Source organism: Chiloscyllium punctatum, chromosome 33, assembly GCF_047496795.1.
Source record: "Chiloscyllium punctatum isolate Juve2018m chromosome 33, sChiPun1.3, whole genome shotgun sequence".
NCBI classification, from domain to species: Eukaryota; Metazoa; Chordata; class Chondrichthyes; order Orectolobiformes; family Hemiscylliidae; genus Chiloscyllium; species Chiloscyllium punctatum.
The window spans coordinates 60,279,305-60,305,592 of NC_092771.1; the positions used below are offsets into that span (position 1 = coordinate 60,279,305).

A 26,288-nucleotide genomic window follows, 5' to 3' on the forward strand; every position below is an offset into this window, starting at 1 on the left:
GGGCCAATGCTCTCCTGCCACACTGTTGGGATTCTATTCTATGATTGAGGTTAAAGCAGGGTGTCCTTGGAGAAGGAGCATGTGGTATGTATCAATGTTCTCGATGCCTTTAGATAGAGGTGGACATCACAGGGGATACAGTGCTTTATCTCCACTGCTGCCCCCTCACCCCTAACTCTACTTTGATTTGGTCCCTTCCCAATCTGTCATTTGTAATGGTTTACTTTGCCTGTAATGGGCTTTGTTTGCAAATATTCAATTGGTTACACGGGTGGTTTACTGCTGGTGATTATATATTAACAAAAACCCAAAATGGCGTAATGATGAACGTGGGAAGGTTGCTCAGCTGTGAGAGATAACATGTCTGGGTAGGAGAAATGGGGGGAAAAAGAACACTTCACAGCTCACAGAAGGAGAACTGAAAAGTAGTTAAATCAAACCAAAGGTTCAGACAGGGAGGGAATATTTCCCTGGAGTTTGAGTAACTAGAAAGTGATGGTGTCCAGGAATAGACAGGATTTTGTTTTACAGGGCGTTTGAAATTTTTAAAAACTGTTATATTCAGATAGTTGCATTTCTTTTCTTTTCGTTTTATTTATTGTGGAATAAATAGCTACAATATTTTAAAACCAAATTCACAAACCTTGTGTTAAAGATAAATGTTAAATAAAATCCATCAAACCATCCCTCACTGAAAACTGATGTGGAAGTGCAATCTCCTGGAGAATCCATGCCTACTCCTTCCTACCCGGGCTCCATGGCTATATACATACCTGGGAGATAGCAGGAGGCGGCCATTCGGCCTTTCTATCCTGCACTACCATTCAATGGGAAACAGCTGACCATCCAGCTCAGTCTCCTGTTCCTGCTGTGTTCCAATCTCCTTTCATGACTTTACCTCGAAGAACTATGTCTAAGTCCTCCTTTGGTTTCACTGCCTTTTGTTCCAGTGGCGTTGCGGTGTTACTGTGTGGGTGTAGGCAGGGGTAATGTGATGGTGCTGCCTCCTGGAGGATGCACTCAGCGTCCCTCATCATCCTGCAGTAACATCAACTGGGTTTCAGCAACTAGAGATAGAACCCATTTCCAGGATATGGGCATCACTGGCTCAGCCAGCATTTATTCCCCATCTCTCGTTACCCTTGAGAAGATGGTAGTGAGCTGCTGTCTTGAACCATTCACAGTCCATTTGGCGCAGAGAGACCGACAATGCTGGGAGAGAGAGCGTTGCAGGATTTTGGCCGAGTGACTCTCCATCTTTAGTTCTTCAAATGTTGTTTAACTTAATCACGATCTGCACATGATTTTGAGACTTCAGTCTGCACATCTTCACCATCCAGCACCCTGCGTAAAGGAATATGTACAGATTAGAAATTCGGAGCAGACAATTCTAGTTTCTCTGGAATATCTTTTTCCTCTTCCTTCCCCCAAAGCTGTAACCCTCCAGCCCACTTACTCTCTCTCACCATTCTGACTCTACTACCCCTAATGTACACCCTCCCCATTCTCATGGAGTTGTTGATAAACAGGTCTATGCCACCACTTCCTGTCCCTGGTTAGACTCTGCACCCTTTCTGGGTTCACTTCCTTTCCCTTCAGTTGCTGCAAGTCAATAATGTAACAGCAGAATGAAACAAAAGGAAACAGAAAGGGAGGTGGCAGATCCTGGACAGAAGAGGAACCTTCAGTCTGGGAGAATGGGTCAGATCCTTCTTTGTTTCTCATTGGTCGATTCCAGTGTTATGACAAGTTGGGGATGGAACTTGGTCCCATGTGGGTGTGGTGACACTTTGACCCTCCAAAAGATCAATACGACAAGCAAATATGTTCCTCCTCCAGACAATCACAGTGTGAAATACTTTCCACTAGTTACCCCAAAGCACATGCTCCAAAACTCACCCACATTCTGTACTTGTGCAGTGCCAGGTTCCCGACCTGTGGTCCCTGCCTCGGAATTTGGGAGTTGCAGTCCTCAAACAGCCACTGGAGCCCTGTCTCTGGAACGTGAAAAGTGTGGGATGGAGGATGTTGTGTATCAGATCCCCATTCAGACACGTGGGACATGTGGGCTGTCACTGGGATTTACTGAGACATCCGCTTTGACAACCTGATTTCTGACGTAAGGAACATAGATTCAGCCAATTGGGGGATAGGGAGGTTAATAAGGCGCAGTCGGTTTTAAGCAGAGGTGGCTCAGTGGCTAGCACTGCTGCCTCACAGTGTCAGGGACCTTAGGCGACTGTGTGGAGTTTACACATTCTCCCCATGTTTGCATGGTTTCGTACAGTTCTCCAGTTTCCTCACAGTCCAAAGATGTGCAGGTTAGGTGGATTGCCCATGCTAAATTGCTGATAGTGTCCATGCATGTGCCGGTTAGACAATTAGCCATGGGAAATGCAATGTTACAGGGAACGAGTGGGTCTGAATGGGATATTCATCATAGGGTTGGTGTGGACTCAATGGATGAATACCCTGTTTCTGCACTATAGGGACTCTATTCTATTCTCATGAGGAAGAATGTCCTTGTCTCGATGTGTTGTGAATCTGTGGAATCCCCTATTCAAAATGCGGTGGATGCCAGGACAATGAGCCAATTTAATGAAGAGATACAGATGTTTAATTTGCGATGGGTTGAAGGGTGAGAGAGAGCAGGCTGGAAAATCCAGCTGAGACCGAGGTGAGCTCAATCATCACTGTATTAAATGGTGGAGCTGGTTCGAAGGGCTGCATTGCCTCTCCAGTGCCCAGGGCTTATCTTCTTACGGTAATAACTGGAAAGCTGAATCCAAAACTCACGACCTTCACCAAAGGAGATTTTCGGAAAATGACAGATAGTCAGGTGGATTAGCATTCCAAGCTTAGGTAGTGAGGAAGCGTGTAGGAGATAATGATTTTGCAATTTTAAACTGAGGGGAGACAGTGATTTATGGTTTTAGACTGTGTAGTACATTCACAGCGTCCAGAATACTCTGTTGTGAATATCTATCCTGTACTTTATTACAAAGCCAAGGTCACTGACAATGAAAACCAAAACACCCAGGAAACATTGTCTCACCTCGTACTCTGATAAAAGAATTCTGAGAAGTCTGGTTGAACTGAGAACACAGATGGAAAGCTGGAAGATTAGATCCACTCCCAAGATCCAGTGCTTAAACAAAGGAGACTACAATAGGATGAGGCAGGAGTTGGCTAATGTAGACTGGAAACAAAGACTTTATGGTGGGAAAGTTGACGGACAGTGGAGGAATATCAAAGCAATTTTTCGAAGTGCTCAGCAAAAGTATATATCAAGGAAAAGGAAGGACTGTAGGAAAAGGAATAATCTGCCGTGGGTGGCTCAGGAAATAAGGGAGTCTATCAAACTGAAATAGAAAGCATACAAATTGCCAAAGACCAAGGAGAAACTAGGAGATTAGAAAAACTTTAAAGATCAACAGAAAGTGAGATGGGATTGGGGGAGAAAAGTGATGAGTAGCTATCCCCAGGGCCAGAATAGCAGTTTACCCTGCTAGAGGGGAACCTATTGTGTGGGGAACATATGGCCTCTGGAATTGTTGAAGCACTTAACTGTTACCATAGAGATAATCCTGATCAAATTAAAAATCACAGCACACTCCAAAAGCTTGTATTGCCAAATAAACCTGTTGGATTATAACCTGTTGTGTGAATTATAACTTTTTCCACCCCACCTCAACACCGGCTCCTCCACATCAGAATCCTGATAGACACCCCACTGAAACTGAAGCACCTGTCAGATACTTGAGGGAACCACAGGGCCGTGGGGGAGGGGTGTGTGGTTTAACCACAAAGTGCTGAACTGAACTAGACTTTCTAACTGCCGTTTCCATGGAGATAATACTGAGAGACAGTCTCTATTCAAAGTCCCAAACCACTAAGGTATAAGAATGGGAGCCGTACATCGGACAGGTGGGCAGTTACCTGATGCTGCCTGGAAGTGTTTTGCATGTACACTGTACATGTAACTGCCATGTCTCATCAATAAAGACTCAAAGAAGACCTCTCAGAGTTCTGTGCCCAGTTATTCCTATCCAGCAGGGTTCAGGAATATGAGCACACAGCAGTCAGTCTTCACAGTGGAGAACACGAAGAACATGGCAGTAATTGATAAGGAGACTGAGGAAGGTGAGGACCAAGAAACAACCATTATCACGAAAGAGTTAGAGCTGGGCAAGCTAATGGAGCTAAAGGTAGACAAGTCTCATTGCCCTGATGGAAGACATCCCAGGATACCAACAGAGTTAGTGGGAGAAATAGCAAATGCACTTAGAGTTATAGAATCCTACAGCAGAGACAGGCCCTTTGGCCCAAACTGGCCCATGCCGACCAGAATGTCCATCCACGCTAACCCCATTTCCCTGCACTTGGCCCATTTGCTTCTGACCCTTTCCTATCCATGTATTTGTCCAAATGTCTTTTACCTGTTGAGTGTGTTCCTGCCTGAACCACTTCCACTGGCAGCTCATTCCATATACATTCCACCCTCTGTGTAAAACAGTTGCCCCTCAGCTTCCCTTTTATTCTTTCTCCTCTAACCTTAAACTGATCCAATCAAGCCGTCCAATCTTTGAGTTCCTGGGAAAAAGACTGAGTGCATTCACCTTATCCAGGCCTCTCATGGTCTTATACACTTCTAGAAAAGAACCCCCTCAGTTTCCTCTGCTCCAAACATAAAATCCTCACTTGTCCAACCTCTCCCTATAACTCAGACCCCTGAGCCCTGGCAACATCCTTGTAAATTGTTCTGCACGTTTTCCAGTTTAATAACTGAAACCTCCATTACATTCCTCATATTTCCAGTGTTTCCCCGCGGGGCTGGAACCGACGGGACAATGCCAATGGACTACAATCCATGATCGAGAATGAACCCCTTTACAACAATCCCGTTTTCATAGTGTTCCCCATGGTGCAGGTATCCTTGTGTCTTTCTGGTTGCATGGTTAATTAAAGACTTGTCCTTCGACAAAGCAAAGTTGTGGCTTCATTGTTCCTGGGAAATGTGCCATGATTTTCCACACTTTCAAAAACAAATGAAATCTCTCTCCACACTCACCACACTGACACGGACTTGGCTGTGTCTCAGTACTTTTCCAGTCACACTGACATTTGAAATATTCGCCCATGGACAGAATGCACACCTTTCCTTCCAGATGAAAAGGCCAATAGTATTCAGATCGGCTCGGATCAAGTAACCATCAGATCCGAACATGAAGTTCAATTTGTATTTCTCATCCACAAATCCACCCTTTCAGTACCATACAACAGAGTACACAAGTTACCACTGTTAATACAGGATGGAAATTCATAAGACAATTGTAGTATTAAACTGTAGTTTCCTTGTTTCCCCCAAAGCTTTAAACCTCAGTCTCACAATTTCTCTCTTCTGTGAACTGAAATCCAAACCAATCCCCCCACTCCTTTCCTCCACACCCAGTTCTCTCACACACTCTCTCTTCGAATTCAGTTTCCTCGCTCCTGATGAGAACCATCCTGCATACACTGCTTCCTGCACACTCTGGCCAAGACCCATCTGACTAAAATGAACCAAATTAGAATTCTAATTGCAGGCCCATCCTTGTCCCTTTCCATAACAACCCTGAATCTTCACAAAAGAGTTCTGATAACTTTCTGAAAAACGCTGCACCACTGATAGTCTGATCACATGTCAGGGTAGCAAGAGAAGGGCCATTCCCCTGGGTCCTGCTCCCAGAGGGATGAAGCTGCTAATACGAGATTAATCCCTCACACCCGCAGCCTCCTTCCCTGGCACATACTCCCACAATTGGTCAGCACTGCCCCTTGTCACTTGTCTCCCCTCCTACAGCACGTGCTCCCGATCATACAGGAGTCTGGGTGATGGACAGCAGCTGCTGCCAAATATATCAGAATCCCTACAGTATGGAAACAGGCCCTTCGGCCAAACAAGTCCATACTGACCCTCCAAACAGTAACTTACACAGACCTATTCCCCCTAACTCATGTAACTAATACTATGGGCAATTTAGAATAGCCAATTCACCTGCCCTGCACATCTTTGGATTGTGGGAGGAAATCGGAGCACCCGGAGGAAACCCGCTCAGACACGGGGCGAATGCACAAACCCCACACAGTCGCCTGTGGCCGGAATCGAACCCGGGTACCTGGTGCTGTGAGGCAGCAGTGCCAACCACTGAGCCGTCTCTATTGACGGGAGGGGGTGGAGCTGGAGGACAGGATTGTAAACAATGAATGAATGTAGAGGACACTGGGGATGGACAAGTCAGTGAGGGACAGGATCAGTGCAGCAGCAGGAGGGGATCCTGGACAAACTGAGCAATGGGAGAGTCTGACAGGAGAGAAACTACAGGACGGTTCTGTTTGGAGACTCAGGCAGAGACAGCTGGCAGACAGCAAGGTCTGGTGGCTTGGGCAGGTTTACTAATCAGCCTCTTCAAAGATGCTGTTACTCAACTCTGAGCCTGATCCTCCTAGTCCAGAGGTAAGGACACTCCCTCCTGGTGGGCAAGGGATAAAGGGACTGCCTTTCAAAAGGAACTCACCTGTGTTGGTGACATTAACAAGACTCAATACAGAGTCACTGACAAAATGCTGGTGTACTTGAACTTCATCCAGAATATTAACACCTATAACTGGGCAACGCAGACCCCAAGGGACAGAGTTAAATCCTGGATACTAATAACAGCTTTGTGCATGGGAAATCATATCTCATGAATTTGACTCCGTTTTTTTGAAGAAGTAACAAAGAGGATTGCTGAGGTCAGAGCATGGACATGATCTACATGGACTTCAGTAACGTGTTTGACAAGGTTCCTCATGGGAGACTGGTCAGCAAGGTTAGATCGCATGGAGTACAGAACTGGCCCGAAGGTAGAAGGCAGAGGGGGCTTTTCAGGCTGGAGGCCTGTAACCAGTGGAGTCTCACAAGGATCGGTGCTGGATCCACTACTTACCGCCATTTATATCCATGATTTGGATGTGACCATAAGAGGTATTGTAAGTAAGTTTGCAGATGACACCAAAATGGGAGGTGTAGTAGACAGTGAAAAAGATTACCTCAGAGTACAAGAGGATCTGGATCAGATGGGTGAATGAGCTGAGGAGTTCAGTTTAGAAAAATGCGAGCTGGTGCATTTTGGAAAAGGAAACTTCAGCAGGACTTATACAGTTAATAGTAAATTCCTGGGGAGTGTTGCTAAACAAAGAGTCCTTGGAGTGCAGGTTCATGGTTCCTTGACAGTAGAGTAGCAAGTAGATAGGATAGTGAAGGCAGCAGTTGGTCTGCTTGTCTTTACTGGTCAGAGCATTGAGTATAGGGGTTGGGAGGACATATTGCGGCTGTACAGGACATTGCAAAAGTTGCCAAATCAATATTCCATAGAATTCTGTTCTCCTTCCTATCAGATGGATGGTTTAAACTTTAAAAGAGATCAGAAAAGAATTATAGCATGTTGCCAGGGTTGGATAGGCTGTTTTCCCTGGAGCGTCGGAGGCTGAATGGTGACCAGAAAGAGAGTTTTAAAATCAGGCTGGGCATGGATACGGTAAATAGGCAAGATATTTGCCCTGCAGTGGGGGAGTACAGAACTAGGGGACTGGGAGGGAGGGTGGGCAGACAGGGGGTGGGTGGATCGAGAGGGGTGAGACCGAAGTGGGTGGGGAAAGAATGGGGGACAGAGAGGGGTGGCACAGAGACGGGTGGGGACAGAATGTGGGATTAGAGAGGAGGGGAACAGACGGGGGGGGGGGGGGTCGGCTGACAGAAAGGGGGAACAGACTGGGGGGGTTGGGGGAGGTGACCGACAAAGGGGGGGGAAGAGACTATGGGGGAGGGGGAACAGGCCGACTGGGGTATGGGGGGGACAGAGTGGGGGGGGGGAACAGAGGGGGAAGATGGAGTTATTTTATAGATCTAAAACTCAACCCTGTTCCTGTTTTCTCCTCCTCACCTTAATTCCCTCTGAAGGGCTAAGAACAACTGTATAGTTCTTGGAAAGTAGAGATTCAGGGAGATCAGGTGCTGAATGTGGCATTTGGGACACCAACATTGAATGGAATGTGCTGATCAATAAATGGACTATGGTTCGATTCCACTGTCTGTGTGGTGGTTGCACATTCTCCCTGTGTGTCTGCGTGGGCTTCCTCTGGGTGCTCTTAATTTCCTCCCACAAATCCAAAGACATGCAGGTTAGCTGGATGAGCTTTGGGTAATGGTAGGTTACAGAGTTAGGGTGGAATGCTGTTCCGATGGTTGGTATGGTCTCATGGGCCGAAAGGCCTGCTTCCACACTGTAGGGATTCTGTCACTGAGTATGGGGATTAGGAGGGCACGTTGTGGCTGAGTAGGGCATTGGGGAGGTCAGTTTTAGAATACTGCATTCAATTGTGGTCTCCCTGATTTCAGAAAGATGTTAGCAGAATAGGACTCAACCTCTTAATGACAAGTTCCTGGGAAGTGTTGAAAGACAAACAGACCGTGCAGTGTGGGTTGATAGTTCCTTGAAAGTGTGGTTGAAGGTAGACAGGTTGGTGAAGGTGGTGTGCGGTATGCTAGTTGTTATCACGCAGTGCATGGAGTATAGGAGTTGGGAGATCATGTTCCGGTTGTACAGTTTATTGGCTCGGCCACTTTTGGAATCCCCAGACTGCTTTCAATTCCAGTCTCCCTGCTATAGGAAAGATGTTGGGAAACTTGCAAGAGTTCAGAAAAGTTTTTCCAGGGTGTTGCCAGTATTGGAACATTTGAACCATAAGGAGCGGCTGAATAGGCTGAAGCTATTTCCCTGCAGCACTGGATACTTTATGTGGCTTTATTGAACTTTATAAAATTATGAGGAGCAATGATAGGGTGACTAGTCATGGTTTCTTTTTTCCCAGGGTAGGGGAGACCAAACAAATGTGAATCTTTTTTCCAAGGTGGAAATGACAAATTCTAGAGGAGAGATGGCAAGATTAAAAGATATGAAAACCGAAACAACTGAAGATGCTGTAAACCAGGAAGAGAAACAGAAGTTTCTGGAAAAGCTCAGCAGGTCTAGCAGCATCTGTGAAAAGAAAGTAGAGTTAACGTATCTGAGGAAGGGTGACCAGACCCAAAACTTTAACTGGTTTTTCTTCACAGATGTTGCATGACCTGCTGAGCATTTCCAACAACATCTGTGCAAGTTTAAAGGGAGTTGTTTGGAGTATATACCTGAGAGGAACTTTACAAAGTGTGAGTGAGACCACATCTGGAGTAATGACAGATGTTTTGGTCCCTTTATTTAAGGAAATACATCATTCCATCAGAGGCATTTCACAGAAGATTGACTGGATGATCCCTGGTTTACAGGGATTATCTTTTAAGAAAAGACTGAAGAAGTTGGGACTCGACTCACTGGATTTGGGAAGAATGAGAGGGGATCTCATTGTAACATGTAGGATTCTTAAGGAGTTTGACAGGGTAAATACTGAGAGGATGTTTCCCATCATGAGGGAGTCTGGAACCAGATTCTGGGTCAGTCACGGAATCACGGGTTCTGTTTTGGATTCGTCAAGTTTAAGGCAACACCGACACGGGTCAGGGGTTTCAGTAGCAATGGAGCTGGGGTGAGGTGGAGACAAGCAACATTTTAAGAGATTGGAATTCCTGGCTGTTTGTGATTGTGTAGATGCCTGATCAAAAGGTCACCTTGGGGTCAGATATGAGAGCAATATTGTGAAGAGTGTGGTTCTGCCTCAGACAGTTCTCGGGGAGAGGGAGGAGCTTAGCAGTAAGGGAAATGTGTTTGTAATAGCAACTGAAGGCAATGGATTGAACCATTGCAATGTTCCATTGCAGGAAATTGCAGCCAATTGCGTAGTGGGGTCCGTGATGAGCAGTTTGATAACTGAGTAATGGAGAGGGATGATGGGGAGGGAGATCTGGGCAGTGTCAGTGTACATGTGAAACCTAACACGGTGCTTTTGGACAATGTCACCTCCTGGCAGTATGTAGGTGAGAAACAGGAGGGACCAAGGATAGATCCTCAAGGGACACCAAATACAAGGAATTCAGAAAGGAAAGGGAGAGTCGGGATGGAGCAGGTTTTTCCAACAATGGTGGGGTCAAATATTAGTTTGTAGCAGAATGGGAGAGAAGGACATAACCAGAAAAGAGAGACAGGTAGAACAAGGAACAATATCTGTGAATTGGGGAGGGGGGGTGATGATGAGGAGGAGCAGCCCAATTCCAAAAGCACTATTCCTACATTAGTGACATCACCCAACTCCACCCTAGTCTCAGCTCATTTACTGAAATACTCGTCCATCCCTGTGTTATCTCCAGACTTCATTATCCAGACACAGTCCTGGCCAGCCTCCCACATTCAACTTCCATGCAATCTCAAGAGTATCTAAAACCCTACTTCTTAAGTGCTCACTTGTACCAAAACTTGTTGATCCATCAAAAGGCTCCTATTAACAAGCAACAATTTAAAATTCTCACCCTTGATGTAATTCCTGGCTGTGAACATCCCTGTCTCCCTGAACCACACAACCTGTGAGACCCCAACAACTCATTTTCTTTCAGACTCCCAACGATGAGTTTATTCATTGCTTCACCTGTCTGGCTCTTTCTACTGTTCCCAAGGCAACATGGTCTGGAATTCCCATCCTAACCCCCTCAAACCTGCTTTCCTCCTTTAAGGTATTCCTGAAAACCTGCTTATTTCGCAATTCTTTTGATCACCTGACCTAATATCCCCATCTGTGGCCTTATGTCTGAAGTTCTCAATAGTATTTCTGTGGAATTATAAACATGATAAAAAAAAACAAACTGCTGTTGATTTGCACACAATGTCAACTCTTCACTGTCGCTGAGTGAATAATCTATAACAGCTCTTACCCAACCACATTGTGGGAGCACCTTCACCACACAAATTGCAGCTATACGATAAAGTCAAACATCACCTTCTCCACAGGCAATGGGGCTTTGGCATTGAACACTGGTATCTGTGGAGGGAGAAACACACAGTTGATATTTCAGGGAGTGCAAAATTGCATTAGAGGGATGGAAAATGGTGCAGAATTTGGATTTTGAAATTTGTGCTTTACAATGTGCACTAAGTTCTGTAAAACCTCACATCCCATACCATGAAAGTTTCCTTCTCTTCCTGGTCAATATGTCTTTCCTTTCCCCTGCCCTTCACCTTCACACATTTCCAATGCCTTGGTCATAACAACAGTGTGCTGTCCATGATGTTTATCACGTGGTTGAGTATTGTCCCGCCCCTCATTCACTCCGATTCGTTGAAGGACCACCGTTCCCCCACTCTTATTGGTCCTGCGCTGACATCAATAATCCGAGGCCCATTGTGGACTGGAGCATGCTCAGTGCTTCCTGCTTTTGCTGCTGTTAATCAGGTCTGAGAGAGAGAGGACTCAGCCCTGTTTCTCCTGATGTCAGACAATAACAACAACTACCTGCATTGTATGGAGCCTTTCACTGACAAATCTCCTAAAATGCTTCACGAATGATGGAAACGTTGATTAAAGAGAACGATTTTTAGATACATCTTTAAGGCGGAGAGGGGGAGTTAGGGAAGATATTCCAAAGGTTTGTGTTCTCGGCAGCTCCAATCGTGGAGTGATGTAGGTGGGGAACAGCTTACAATGGAGACAGTTAGTGGCTCACCATAGGTTAACAACCTCATGTCGTAGCCCCCCTACCCCACACACCAGGCCTTGTTCTCACAGCCTGCCATTACACACTACCTATGGTTAGCCACTAACTGTCTCCATTAACAGCTAGTCACCCTCCCCTATCCAGATGGTTATCCTTTATCCAACTGCTCTTCTCACTCTATCCCCACCTATCCTTTACTCCTTTTATCATCCCCCCCAACACTTTCTTCTGCATATAAACTGACTTTATTTTCCTCAGTAACATCTGTCCTGAGGAAGGGACACCGGATCTTAAACTTTAACAGATTTCTCTTCACAGATGCTGCCAGACCTGCTGAGCTTTTCCAGAAGCTCCTGGTTGTTGTTTCTGATTTACATCTTCCTCAGTTCTTTTGGTTTTAATTTACCGGGAGTTTGTAATTCAGGTCCTACAGCCTCTGTCCCAGTTTCTGCTGTCTCTCCCAACCCCACCCAGTGACACTGCACCTGCACAGCTCATGGACAGGTGTTGTCTTGCTGGCCACACGCCTCATTCACTCCCATTGGCTGCAGGACCACACAGATTCTCCTCCCATTGGTCTGGAGCTGCCGTCAATCAGCTGGGCCTCATTGTGATGAGAGTGGAGGGCTAATCCCTCTCTCTGCCCTGGGATGAGCTTCATCATTCACAGTGAATGGGGCAGTATCACAGAGCACAGGGCCTGGGGGCTATTCAGCCCATCGGGGCTGTACTCTCTCCCTCTGGAGATGCTGCAAATCTGTCCCAAATCCCCTCCTATTTGCCCACAGCCCCCGAAATCTTTCCTTAAAAAGTAAAATTATAAGTCTGTTTCAGAATATCTGTTGAATCTCTGTCGTTCAGACTGTTCCAGATGTTCAGAACCTACTGAGTAAAATAGTGTTCACATTTTCACCTTGTATTATTTGCCAATTACAAGAAAGTAGTTACTAAAAATTGTGACAGTGTTAACAATTCCTCTCTCTCTCTGCAAATTCAAGACCTTGGAACCAAATCTGCACCCGATCGAAATCACTGCTTCACCTTCTCAGCTCCAAGGATAATTAACTGTGCTTCAGCTAGCTCTCCACAAAATAGAGGAATGCATCTTAATTTATTAAGATCAAAGAAACCATAGGTAGTGTGTAATGGCAGGTCCAATTCGCCCGTGCCAACGAGGAATCCTAAACTGATGGATTCCCATTTACCATCTATTGACCTGTATCCATCAAAACCCTTCCTATTGGAAGCCTTTTAGATGTTGTGATGTTATCAGCCTCCACTACTTCATCTGGTAGCCCCTCCCATACACACACCACACTCAGCTTGAAAACGTTGCCACTTAGATCCCTTTTAAATCTTTGCCCTCTCAATTTAAACCCAGGTGCTCTAGTTTTGGACCCACCTAACCTGAGGAAAAAGGACACCAGCTGCTCACCTTATCCACACCCCTCGTGATTTTATAAATCTCCATGAAGTCACCTCTCAGTCTTTGACTCTCCAGAGAAAATAACCCCAGCCTATTCAGCCTCTCCCTGTAGCCCAAATCCTCCAATCCTGGCAACGTTTTTGTAAATCTTGTCCAAACTTTTTCAAGTTTCACAACATCCTTCCCAGAACAGAGTAATTCAAACTGAAAAAAGAATTCCAGAAGTGGCTAAATCAATGTCCTGTCCAGCCACAATATGGCATCCCAGCTTCTGTATTCAATGCATTGACCAATAACGGAGAGTGTTAATGGAGTCCCATTTGCCAGCGGTTCACCCTTATTCCCTCTAAATCCTTCCTCTTCATGTACCCAATCAGATGCCTTTTAAATGCTGCAATTGTACTAGCCTCCACCCCTTCCTCTGGCAGATCATTCCATACTTGCAATGCCCTCAACATGAACAAGATGCCCGTTAGATCCCTTTTAAATCTTTTCCCTCTCACCTTAAGCCTGTACCCACTGAACTTGGGAGAAAGTCCCTGACTGCTCATCTTATCCATGCCCTTCATAATTTTATAAGACCACCTCTCAGCCTCCAAATCTCCAGGGAAAATAGTCCCAGCCTATTCAGCCTTTCCCAATAGCTCAAACCATCCAACCCTGGCAAAATCCTTGCAAATGTTTTCTGAACCCTTTCAAGTTTCTCAACATTATTCCAAGCACAGGGAGATTGGAACTGAAAACAGAATTCCAGAAGGGCCTTAATCAGTGCCCTGTCCAGCCACAATATGACGTCACAACAGGCGCATTCAATGCATTGACCAATAACGGAGAGTGTACCAAATGCTGCATTCACTCCCCTACCTACCTGTGACTCTACTTTCAAGGAACTATGAACCTGCACTCCAAGGTCTCTGTTCAGCAATGTTCCCCAGGACTTTACCATTCATTGTATAAGTCCTGCCCTGATTTGCCTTTCCAAAATACAACAGCTCACATTTATCTAAATTGAACTCCGTCTGCCATTCCTTGCTCCAATCGCTCATCTGATCAAGATCCTGTTTGTATTCTGAACTAACCTTCTTCACTGTCCACTACACCTCCAATTTTGGTGTCTTCTATAAACCTACTGACCATACCTCATATATTCACATCCAAGTCATTTATTTAAGGGCCCAATATCCATCCTTGAAGCACACTGCTGCTCACAGGCCTCCAGTCCACAAAGCGACTCTCCATCATCATCCTCTGTCTCCTACCTTCAAGGCAGTTTTGTAATGGCTTGCTCTCCCTGCATTCCATGTTATCTAACCCTGCGAACCAGTCTGCTTTGTGGAACCTTGCTGAATGTCCATATAAACAACGTTCACAGCCTGGTTTAATCATTTTTCTTTGTCACTTCAAAACACTCACTCAAGTTAGTGAAATACAATTGTGCATGTACAAAGCCACATTGACTCTCCCTGTCATTCCTTAACTTTCCAAATAGATGGATATCCTGTCCCTCAGAATCCCTTCCAACAACTTGCCTGCCACTGACTTCAGGCTCACTGTTTTCTTGTTCCATGGCCTCTCCTTACCACCTTTTTAAAATAATGGCACCTCATCTGTCGCTATCAACAATACAAATACCTCAGGAGAGGCCCAACAATCAGTTCCCTTGATTTCCAGAAAGTTCCAGGATACACCTGATCAGATTCCAGGGCTTTATCCACCTTGATGCGATTTAAGACATCCAGTCCCACCTCCTCTGTAACATGGACACTTTTCAAGTTATCACTGTTTATTTCTCCAAACTCTTGAGCTTCCCTATACTTCTCCAGTAAAAATGACTTGAAATATTTGCATATCGTTCGCACCCCCTGTGGTTCCATAGACAGCCTTGTTGACCTTTAAGGGGTCCTATTCCCTGGTCCAGTTAATCTTTTGTCTGTGATATATTTGTTTAATCTCTTTGGATCCTATTCCAGGACATCCCAGAAAGGCCTACTTCAAGGACCGTAATTTTCCTCTGACTTGATCAACAATGCCCTCCAACACATACCCTCCACTTCCCGCACCTCTGCCTTTACCCCACCCCTCCAGCCACAATAAAGAATAAAACCCTGCGGTCTTCACCTTCCACCCCACTAATCTCCAGATACAGCACATTAACCTCTGTTATTTCTGCTTCCTAAAGTCAGACCCCACCAGCAGAGACATATTTCCCTCCCCCAACCCTGTCTATGTTCCGCAGAGACCATTCCCTCTGCACCTCCCATGTTTGGTCCACACCCTCCCACCAACCCATGCTCCACACTCTTGACCCTCCCTTGCCGCCATGGGAAATGTAAAACGTGCGGCCACACCTCCCTCTGACCTCTGTCCAAGACCACAAAAGGATCTTTTCACATGAGGCAGAGATTTGCCTGCACATCCCAAAACCTCATATACTGCATCTGGACACTATGGGAAATTTAACATGGTTCATCCAACTAATCTACACATCTTTGGACTGTGGGAGGAAACTGGAACACCCGAAGGAAACCCTCACAAACACTGGGGAGAATGTGCCAACGTGAACACAGGCAATCACCCGAGGCTGGAATCAAACCCAGGTCCTTGGTGCTGAGGAAGCAGCGCTAACCACTGAGCCACAATACTGAGGGATCTTTGGTGCTTATGTGCTGGCCCACTGATACCTCACTCACTCACCCTGCCTCATTTCCTAAGAGGCAGTGATGACGGAGTGAAATTATCGCTAGACAGTAAATCCAGAGACCCAGATAACGTTCTGGGGTCCTGGGTTTGAATCCCATCACGGCAGATTTTGGAACGTGAATTCAATAAATATCTGGAAAAAAATAATCTAGTGACGACAAGGAATCCATTGTCAATTGTTGGAAAAACCAATGTGGTTCACTCACGACCTTTAGGGAAGGAAAATGCCATCCTTACCTGGTCTGGTCTGCAAGTGACTCCAGATCTATAGCAACGTGGTTGACTCTTATCTGCCCTCTGGGTAAACACAGCAATAAATGCTGGCCGAGCCAGTGACAGCCTCATCCTGTGAATGAATAAAGAAAACAGGTCAGGTTTTGTTCCTTCTCTAGTAGGTACATCCTACAAACTGAATCTGAAATGTTCTCGTACACACTGAACAAATACCTTTCCATCCAAGCCCTTAACACTACAGCACTCATAGGCCGTGTTGGTAAAGTTAAAACCACTTATCATTGCATCCATATTATTCTTACAGATAATGGAGGTCTCCTGGTAAAATTGTGTCTCAATTCTCTGCTGACTATTGGGAGAGAGTCTATAATACAATCCCAGTAAGATGGTCATCCTTTTCTTATTTCTCAGTACCACACAAATAACTTGCCTGGAGGTACTCCCAGGAATATCCTCCCGAAGCCCAGCCATGATGTTATCCCTACTCAAAAACACCCCTCTCCCTGCTCTGTTGGCCCCTTTCTATCCTTGCTATAGCATCTATATCCTGGAACATAAAGCTGCTGGTCCTATCCATCCGTGAGTGATGCCTCTGTAATTGCTGTAATATCCCAGGGCCATGTTCAAAACCATACCCTGAGCCCACCTGTCTGACCTGTCAGGTCTCTTGCACTGAAATAAATGCAGTGCAACTTGTCCGTCACACCTCATTCTGTGACTTGCTCTTGCCTGCCTTGACAGTCTAACCGCTGAACATTACCAGCCTCAGACTCACCTCTTTTCTCACTATCCCTTTAGGATTACCCCGACTCCCTCACTGGTTTAATGCCTCCCCAGTAGCACTAGCAAATCTCCCTGCTCGTCAGGACCCCATGCTTTCCCCTTCCTATGCCATTGGTACCAATGTACAATGTCCTCCCACTGGTTAGTTTCCCTTTTGAGAATATTCTGCTCCCTTGGTGAGACATCCTTGACACTGGCACCAGGGCAGCACCACCCCATTCTGATGTCTCACTGTCAGCTGCAGAAATGGGGGACTGTGTCCCTGACTAGAGAGTCTCCTATCACCATCGATTGTGTGGAACTGGATATACCTCACATTATGTTAGAAGCCAGTCTCAGTACCAAGTAACTTGGCTGTCAGTGCTACATTCCCCTGAAAGTCTATTACCACCTACATTTTTCAAAACAGTATACTTGTCTGAGATGGGGATAGCCACAGGAGACTCCTGCAGTACCTGCCTACCCCTCCTAGCTTTCCTGGAGGTAACCCACCTACCTGACTGTATCTGCAGTATCCAGCAATCCTGAGACTGCCACCTATCACCCCCCCGGCTCCTGTCAATTCCTCACTGTCTTTAATCACTCCTCCACCAATCCATGCGATCCAACAGGATTTACAATCACACTTGCTGCAGACATAATCATCAGGATCATTGAAACTCTCCCTAATCTCCCACACCCGACAGGAACAGCACACCACTCTACAACAGGCCATCTCTCCGCCTTAACAATCTACAGACCAAGACAAAGGCAGAGTTTTACTGCTCGAAAAATACTGCCCGAGAATAACCTAATGCTTATGGTTCATATCTTAAACATTTAATCAAGAGACCGTAAGACATTTAAAAGAAATCCTCACCTGACTCAGTATTGTAGATTTAATAAAATAAAACCGACTAAGATTGATATTTGAAGAGACTGAAACTCACTGAGCTGATCCCCGGCTCTGAGTACTTCCAAGGGTGAGGTCTCTCTGAGGGCAGCTGTGAAATGTCTCTGTTTCTCTTCTCTGCCCACTCCATTTCCAGAGAGGTTTTTAACTTCACAGCCAGTCAGCTCAGAGAGGTCACTGCTTGGTTTTATTCCCTGGGGGTTGCCTTTGCTGCCCAGACCAGTATTTATTGGCCACCTTTACTTGTCTTGGAGAAAGTGGTGGTTACCCACCTCCCTGAAATGCTGCAGTCCATGTACACCACAGTGATGTTTGGACAACAATCCCTCTCTGGCCCCACAACCCTCCCTGTCTCTGTAATCCCCCTCCGGCTTCAGAAATTACATGACCGTGGCATAAGATTTTTATTTGGATTCATTTTTGTTTAATTAACCCCCCCCCCCCCAAATGAAAAGTGAAATATTTCGCCCCCAAACAAATTTCTGTTGATTGACCTTTTGGAGAGGCTGACACATGGACGTTGCAGTATTTTATCTCACATTGTACACGTAGAATGATGGAACTTTCTTTTAATCATTGCTAAAAAGGGAGGCAATGGCTTAATGGTATTCCTGCCAGATGAGTTACATGTGCAGTGTTCCGAGGATTAGGGTTAGAATCCCAATATGGCGGATGGCAGCATCGGAATTCAATACAATCTAGAATGAAAAGGCGAATGATGACCATGAAACTATTGTCGATTGTTAGAAAACCCATCTGGTTCAATAATGTCCTGTAGGGAAGGAAACGGTCATCCTCACCTGGTCTGGCCTACATGTGACTCCAGACCCACAGCAATGTGGGTAACTCTCAACTGCCCTCAGGAAAAATACTTTAAAAACTATTAACAAATACTCTGCAGGTATCACTTAAAAACTGACTGTTCCCATTGGGACTGTGAATTTCTGAACGGCCTGAACTAAAACGGAGTTTCAGCTTCACCTTCGCCCTGTCTCACATCAGTCTGTTTACACCCAACTCCAAAACACACTCATTGAGCCAAGCAGCCCTCACAGTGCAGCCCTGTCATTTTCATTGTCTGCTCATACCTACACTGCCCTCAGCCTCCTGTACTGTTCCAATGCATCTCAATGGGAGCTCAGGGACAGCATCTCATCTTTCAGCTCAGCCCTTTGTAACCCCAGAGTCAACATGGACCTCAGCAGTTTCTGGATGAATGGACAGTTGTCAGAAGCTGGAACATTCCACCTGAAAAGGTACTGAATTTGAGTCCAAAAGGACTTTTAATGGGAAGTTTGCAGGTAATTGAAAATATGAAGTTTACAGGTTAACATCATGAAGTGGGTGATTGGGTCTAAATCTTGAGAGTTCTGAGAAAGAGACGAGGTGTAATTTGGATAAATCTGTGCTCCCTCTCAGGCCAATATCTCCTTCCTCAGCTGCAGGGCCCAGAACAGCACACACCCAAAGGGTGATCAAACCACGAATTTGTACATCTTTCTGCTTAACAAAAATATTGGAGATATTTTCCCACAAACAGATCAGACAAACCTTTCTCCTTCCACAGTTAAGTGCCAATGATATTCAGATCCTGATGACTCCATTGACTGTAAAAACTTGCTTTTGAGATCCCAGCCTCAATTATTCTGGTTTAATATCCTATGAAATGAATTCACAAAACAAAACTCACAGTCAGTGCAGGAAGAATATAAAGACATACCAAGAAAAAAGTATGTGCTTGATGTGTAAATGCTTTTCATCAAGTTGCACAGCCCCCACCCCCCCCACCCCCACCCCCACCCCATCACCCCCACCCCATCCTATGAAGGGGACATGCACATGTGCCTCACTGTACCTTGCCCCTAATAAAGATGGCGGCCATATCCCAGGACTTATCATCGCCTGAGGGCCGCAGCCATTTTCCCATCTGCTGCAAACGCAGGATTAAGAGTTTCTAATTCAGACTTACGAACCGCACAGAGTGTAACTAAAACTTCCCAGTCTAAAGTGACTCATTATCTCCCTGCCTCCGAGGCCACTCTCCCCTTCCCTGTTTGCGTCTCCCACATTCACCAACGGCCGAGTCACGGGGCACTGCACAGGCAGAGTTACTGGTGACGTGTCATCCCACTGGCCGCGCCCCTTATTCACTCCCATTGTTTGGATGACCAGCTGGTTCCACTTGTCCCACCACCTTTTCTTATTGGTCTGAAGCTTCCACCAATCAGCTGGACCCCATTGTGAGGTCAGTGGTGGGATCCTCCCCCTGTCTGAATCAAACCCAGAAGGTGTATGGATGGTGTCAATCAGGAACAACAAGCAGAAGGTGCTGGGAAAGCTCAGCAGGTCTGGCAGCATCTGGGAACAGAAATTTGTCCAGTGGCCCTTCCTCAGAACCGATGGGAGCTGGGAAAATTAGAATCCTGACAGTGTGGAAACAGGCCATTCGGCCCAAAAGGTCCACAGCGTCCCTCCGAAGGGTATCCCACCCAGACCCATTCCCCTACCCTATTACTGTATATTTATCATGAATAATGCACCTAACCTATACATCCCTGAGCATTATGGGAAATTTAGCTTGGCCAATTCAACTAATCTGCAGATCTTTGTACTGCAGAGATAGGGGTTAAAGAGTAAATAATAGGCAGGGACAGAACCCAAAGAGAGACCAGAACATTTGGAAAGACAAAGGAGTGGATTACGTTCTGGCTGGGAGGGTGCATAGCTGTTAATGGAGGGGACAGGAACCTGTGTCTGGCAGAATTTCAGTGGAGGTGGCGGAAATGGCGACTGATGATCTACGTTCTGCTGCAAAAACAGACCCCGACCTTCCAGCTGCCTGCCACTTTAACACACGAGCCTGTTACCTGGTCAACATCTCTGTCTCATGCTTACTGCAGTGTTCCAGTGAGGCCAGAACATACCAAATGGCCCCATATTTCAAGGACTGCAATGTCCCCTCCCATGTGGTCAATACAATCCACTATATCTCCTCCACTTCCTGCACCTCTGCCTTTGAAACCCACACCTCCAACTTCAACAAGGATAGAACACACCCCTAAGTCCTTACCTTCCACCCAGATACAACACATCATCCTCTGTCATTTCCACCAGCTACAATCAGACCGCACCACCAGATTCTTAAGGGGTTTGACAGAATAAATTCTGATGTGTCTGAAGGCAAGTACTGAGGGGGGAGTTTGAAACCAGATTCTGAGTCAGTCACAGAATCAAGGGTTCTGTTTCGGATTCGTCAAGTTTAAGGCAACACAGATGCGGGTAAGGGGTTTCAGTAGCAATGGAGCTGGGGTGAGGAGGAGACAAGCAACGTTTGAGAGATTAGAATTCCTGGTGTTTGAGATTGTGGATGTCTGATCAGAAAGTCAGCTTCACGTCAGATATAACTGCAATACTGTGAAGAGTGTAGTTCTGCTGCATAGTTCCCAGCGAGAGGGAGACGCTCAGCAGTTAGGGAAAGGAATTTGTGAGGCAATGGGTTTTCCCACTACAATGTTTCATTGGAGGAAACGGCACCTAATCGAGTAGTGGGAATGTGGTAAGCAGTTTGATATCTGAGTAACAGTGGAGTAATGGAGAGGGATGATGGGGAGGGGGAGCTGGGCATCATCAGTGTACATGTGAAACCCAACATGGTGCTTTTGTACAATGTCACCTCCTGGCAGTATGTACGTGAGATACGGAAGGGACCAAGGACACCAAATGCAAGGAATTCAGAAAGGAAAGGGAGAGTGGAGATGGAGCAGGATTTTGGGAGAGAAGGACATAACCAGAAAAGACAGAACAAGGAACAATGTCTGTGAATCGGTGAGGGGGACTGATGATGAGGAGGAGGAAAGAGAGTTGGAAAGTCTACAGTTTAGTGAAATTAGGGTAAAGGGTGAAAGTGAGCTCTGATAAGGCTGGAAAAGAGACTGGAGGAAGATGTAAGTTTAGGACAAAACCGGGAACACCACGTGAGGCAGTTTGGCTCGGCGGGCTAGTGGGAGGGAGGGAAGCTACAGATCGGATTATCTCAGTCTTAATGACAGAGAAACTCCATGCGCTCAAAACTCTTGTTGTTGGAGAGAAGGATGGAGGAGACAGGATGATGGACAGTGTTTTACAAAGAAACAAAACCTGGGTAAGTGATATTTCAAGCGAGTGAACAAACCCAATGTATTTAACTTTTATCCATAATATTAAAACAAACGACTGAAGTCCTGGTTCGAATCCCATCTTGAATTCAGATTCCACCATCTGCCAAGAAAAAAATAACTGGAATTAGGAATCTCCTGATCTCCATGAAACCATTGTCAATGGCGAAAAAAATCCTGCCAACCTGACAGTGACCCAGCCAGCTACTCACTGTATTAATCACTGCAAAGTTTCAACAAAGGAATGAAACTGGATGGACCACTCGGCATTTAAGGAGGCATTAGGAAATACAACCTTAGAATCAGCCCTCTCGATGGTGCAATGTCCTCCTCACTAACATCTGGATTTTGGGGCCAAAATGTGCAGAGCTGTCTCACAGACCAATCAAGGAACAGCCTGACATACTCACACTCATGAAATCAACCCTTACAGACAATGACCAGACACCAGCATCACCATCCCAAGGTATTGAGATTGTGGTGATGGAAAAGCACAACAGGTGAGGGAGCATCCGAGGAGAAGGAGAATCGATGTTTCGAGCCTAAGCTCTTCATCACCCTGACCTGCTGTGCTTTTCCAGCACCAGACTCTTGACTCTGATCTCCAACATCTGCAGTCTTCACTTTCTCCTGAAATCTTTGGATATGTCCCGTCCCACTGGCAGGACAGACCCGTCAGAGGTGGTGACACAGCAGTGTACAGACAGGGAGGATTTCCCCTGGGAGTACTCAGCATTGCCTCCAGAGACCAGGAAGTCTCATGGCTCCTGCTGATTACCACGTCCCGTCCTCCCTCGGCTGATGAATCACTTCTCCTTCATGTTGAACAAGATTTGGAGGAAGCACTGAGGCAATAAAATGGTGTCAAACGTACTCTGGGTACAGGATTTCAATGTCCACAATCAAGACTAGCTCTGCAACAGATTTACTGACTGAGCTGGCCAGGTCCTAAAGGATATAGCTGCTCAACTGAGTCTGCAGCGGGTGGTGAGGGAACCAACAAGTGTGTAAAACATACTTGATCTCACTGTTATGAATTGATTAGCTGCAGATACATCTGGCCATGACAGTATCAGTACGAGCGACCATCACACATTCCTTTTGGAGACACAAGACTTGGCTTAAAGTTGAAAAGAACCTCCATTGTGTTGAGTGACACTTTCACCGTTCTAAATGGGACAGACTTTGAAGAGATGTAGGATCTCAAACTGGATATATCTGAGGCACTGTGGGACATCAACAGCAGCAGAACTGTACTCCAGCACAATCTGTAATCTCATGGGTTTATAAATCCTGATCTCACCCATCACAATGGACAGGAAAGGAGGGCATGCCATGAGCAGTACCAGGCAGACTTAAAAATGATGTTCCAACCTGGTGAAGCTATCAAACATGACCATCTGCATTTCAAACAGCATCAGCAGCAAGCAACAGAGCTAAGTGATCCTACATCCAATGGAACCGATTGGAGCTCTGCAATTCTGCCACACCCAGTTGTGAACAGTGATGTACAATTAAACAACTCACTGGAGGAAGTATCACAGATATCCCCACCCTTACTGATGGAGGGGTCTCACACACCCATGCACCAGATAAGACAACAGCATTTGCTGCAATCTTCAGCCAGAAGTGCAAAGTGGGATGATCCATCTTAGCCTTCTCCAGTGGTTTCCAACATCACAGATGCGAGTTTTAAGCCAGTTCGATTCAGTTTGAATAACATCAAGAATCGGTTAAGTAGTGCAAAGTCTTTGGGCTCTGCCAACATTCTGGCAATAAAACTGATGGCTTGTGCTCCAGAACTTGCCACCCACCAAGCCAAGTACCGCTCCAGCACTGGCATCTACCGACAATGTGGAACATTGCCCAGGGATGTTCAACACAAAAACACAGAGCAATCCAACCCAGCCAATTTCCCTCTTTCAGTCTCCACACTCGATCAGCAGTAAAGTGATGGAAGATGTCATCAACAGGGCTACGAAGCAGCAGCTGCTCAGCAACAGCCAGCTGAGTGACACTCATTTTAGACTCCACCAGGGCCAGTCAGTTCCCGATTGTGTTACCGCCCTGATTCACAACCTGACAACCAGCTGAATCCCAGAGGTGAGGTGAGGGTGACAGCCCAGTCCCAATCCAAGACCACTAGTTCTAGCTGATTCCACCCTTGTCTCAGCTCATATACTCTCATCCATCTTGTGTTATCTCCAGACTTCATTATCCAAACATACTCCTGGCCGGCTTCCCACATTCAACCTCCCTGTAATCTCAAGAAAAACTAAATCTCCGCTGCCCAAGTACTCCCTCTACCAAAACTTGTTGATTCATCAAAAGGCTGCTATTCATAATCAACAACAGAGCCACAGACATGTACAGCATCGAAACAGACCCTTCAATCCAACCCGCCCATGCCGACCAGATATCCCAACCCAATCTAGTCTCACCTGCTAGCATCCAGCCCACATCCCTCAATTTAAAATTCTCACTCTTGATTTAATTCCTGATTGTGATCATCCTTAGCTCGCTGCATCGCACACCCTTTGAGACCTCGACAACCCATTCTGTTCAAGACTCCAAATGACCTGTTAATTCATTACTTCACCTGTGTGGCTGCTTTTACAGTTGCCAAACCAATAAGGTCTGAAATTCGCAGCTAAAACCACACAAGTCTGCATTCCCCCTTTAAGACATTTCTCAAAACCTGCTTATTTGGCATTGGTTTTGGTCACCTGACCTAATATCATCCTTCTCTGGCCTTATGTCTCAAGTTCCCAATAATATTTTTGTGAAATTATAAGCAGATTTATAAAACTACAAACTGTTCTTGATTTGGACATTATCTTCAAATCATCACTGTTGTTGTAATGAATACTCTGCAATGTCTCTTACCTAACCACATTGTGGGAGCACCTTCACCACAAAAACTGCAGCTGTACAAGAAAGTCAAACACCACCCTCTCCACAGACAGCAGGGCTTTGGCATTAATCACTGGTTTCTGTGGAAGGAGAAACACAGTTGATGTTTCAGGGAGTGCAAAACGGATTCCAGGGAATGAAAATGGTGCAGAATTTGATAGTTAGAAATGGAAGGAAAATACACTTGCTAATTGGTAAAAAAGAATTCATGACTGTCAAAGATTTTCCAGAAAAAAATTAATAAGCAGCACATGGTCAGGGACTGGGCGGCAGTAAAAAATCAACTTACAAAAATGTCTGTAAAAGTAATAGTAAAATACTAAACAGACCAAATATACACCCACTGTTCGAGACTGAGGAAGCTAGATATTGACAAAGTGGTCATGAGGGAGCCCAGAGATGAAGCAGAGCAGTATAAGCTGTTATGATCCCACAGTCACAGAGATGTATAGCACCGACACAGACCCTTCGGTCTAACTCATCCATGCCAACCAGGGATCTAAACCTAATCTATTCCCATTTGCCAGCACTTGGCCCATTTCCCTGTAAATGATTCCTAATCAGATCATGTGTCTATTTAGATGCCTTTAACATGTTTTAATTGTATTAGCCTTCACCACTTCCTCTGGCAGCTCATCCCACCCACTGCCTGAAAGAGTTGTCCTTTAGGCCCCTTTGAAATTTTATCCGTTCACCCGAAAGCAATGCCCTCTACATCTGGACACCACCACTCCAGGGAAAACACCTTGTTCATTTACCCTGTTCATGATTGTATAAACCTCCATAACATCACCACTCAGACTATCGCACTCCAGGGAAAACAGCCCCAGCCTTTTATGCCTCACCCTGCAGCTCAAACCCTCCAACCCTAACAACATCCTTTTAAGTCTTTTTTGAAATAACAAATAGAGCTCGTGATAATTCACTAAAATTCGTTGGATTGTGGGATGGTTTTGACAGACTGGAAGCTGCAAATGTGGTGCCACTATTTTTCAAAAAGGACCAGTTAGCTTAACTTCTGTAGGGGAGAAAATGCTTGAATCTTTCAAGGAAGTAGTGGTGAGATATCTGGGTAGAAATTGTGTCATTGAGCAGACAAAGCATGGATTTATGAAAGGCAGGTCAAGTTTAACGCATTTACTGAAATTATTTGAGGATACGACGAGTGCGTTGGACAAGGTGGACTCGGTGGATGTGGTGTACCTGGATTTCCAGAAGGCATTCGATAAGTTGCCACAGAAAAGGCTGCTGTATAAGGTAAAGATGCATGGCATTATGGGTAATTATCATTGATACAGTATCGGTTAACCAACAAAAAATAAAGAATGGGGATAAACGGGTGTTTGCATTAGTGTTGACACTACAACTGTTTGCAATTTACACAAATGTTTTGGAGTTGAGGACCAAGTGTACGGCGTCCGAGTTCACATTTGATACAAAGATGAGGTAGAGCAATGTGTGTTGAGGCCACTAAGTCTGCACAGGGATACAGATCAGTTACGTGAGTGGGTAAGGGTCTGGCAGATG

The 26,288-nt window shown here is 45.6% G+C and overlaps 1 long non-coding RNA gene across 1 annotated transcript; it reads right to left on the bottom strand.

Annotated features, from left to right (window-relative positions):
* Positions 1-558: 558 nt before the first annotated feature.
* On the bottom strand, positions 559-24,835 carry LOC140458612 (uncharacterized). Its single transcript, XR_011953612.1, has 6 exons — positions 24,735-24,835; positions 21,866-21,951; positions 19,246-19,353; positions 16,023-16,131; positions 10,880-10,986; positions 559-1,344 (listed from the first exon to the last, which is right to left on the bottom strand). It is a non-coding gene; the product is annotated as an uncharacterized lncRNA (long non-coding RNA).
* Positions 24,836-26,288: the final 1,453 nt, after the last annotated feature.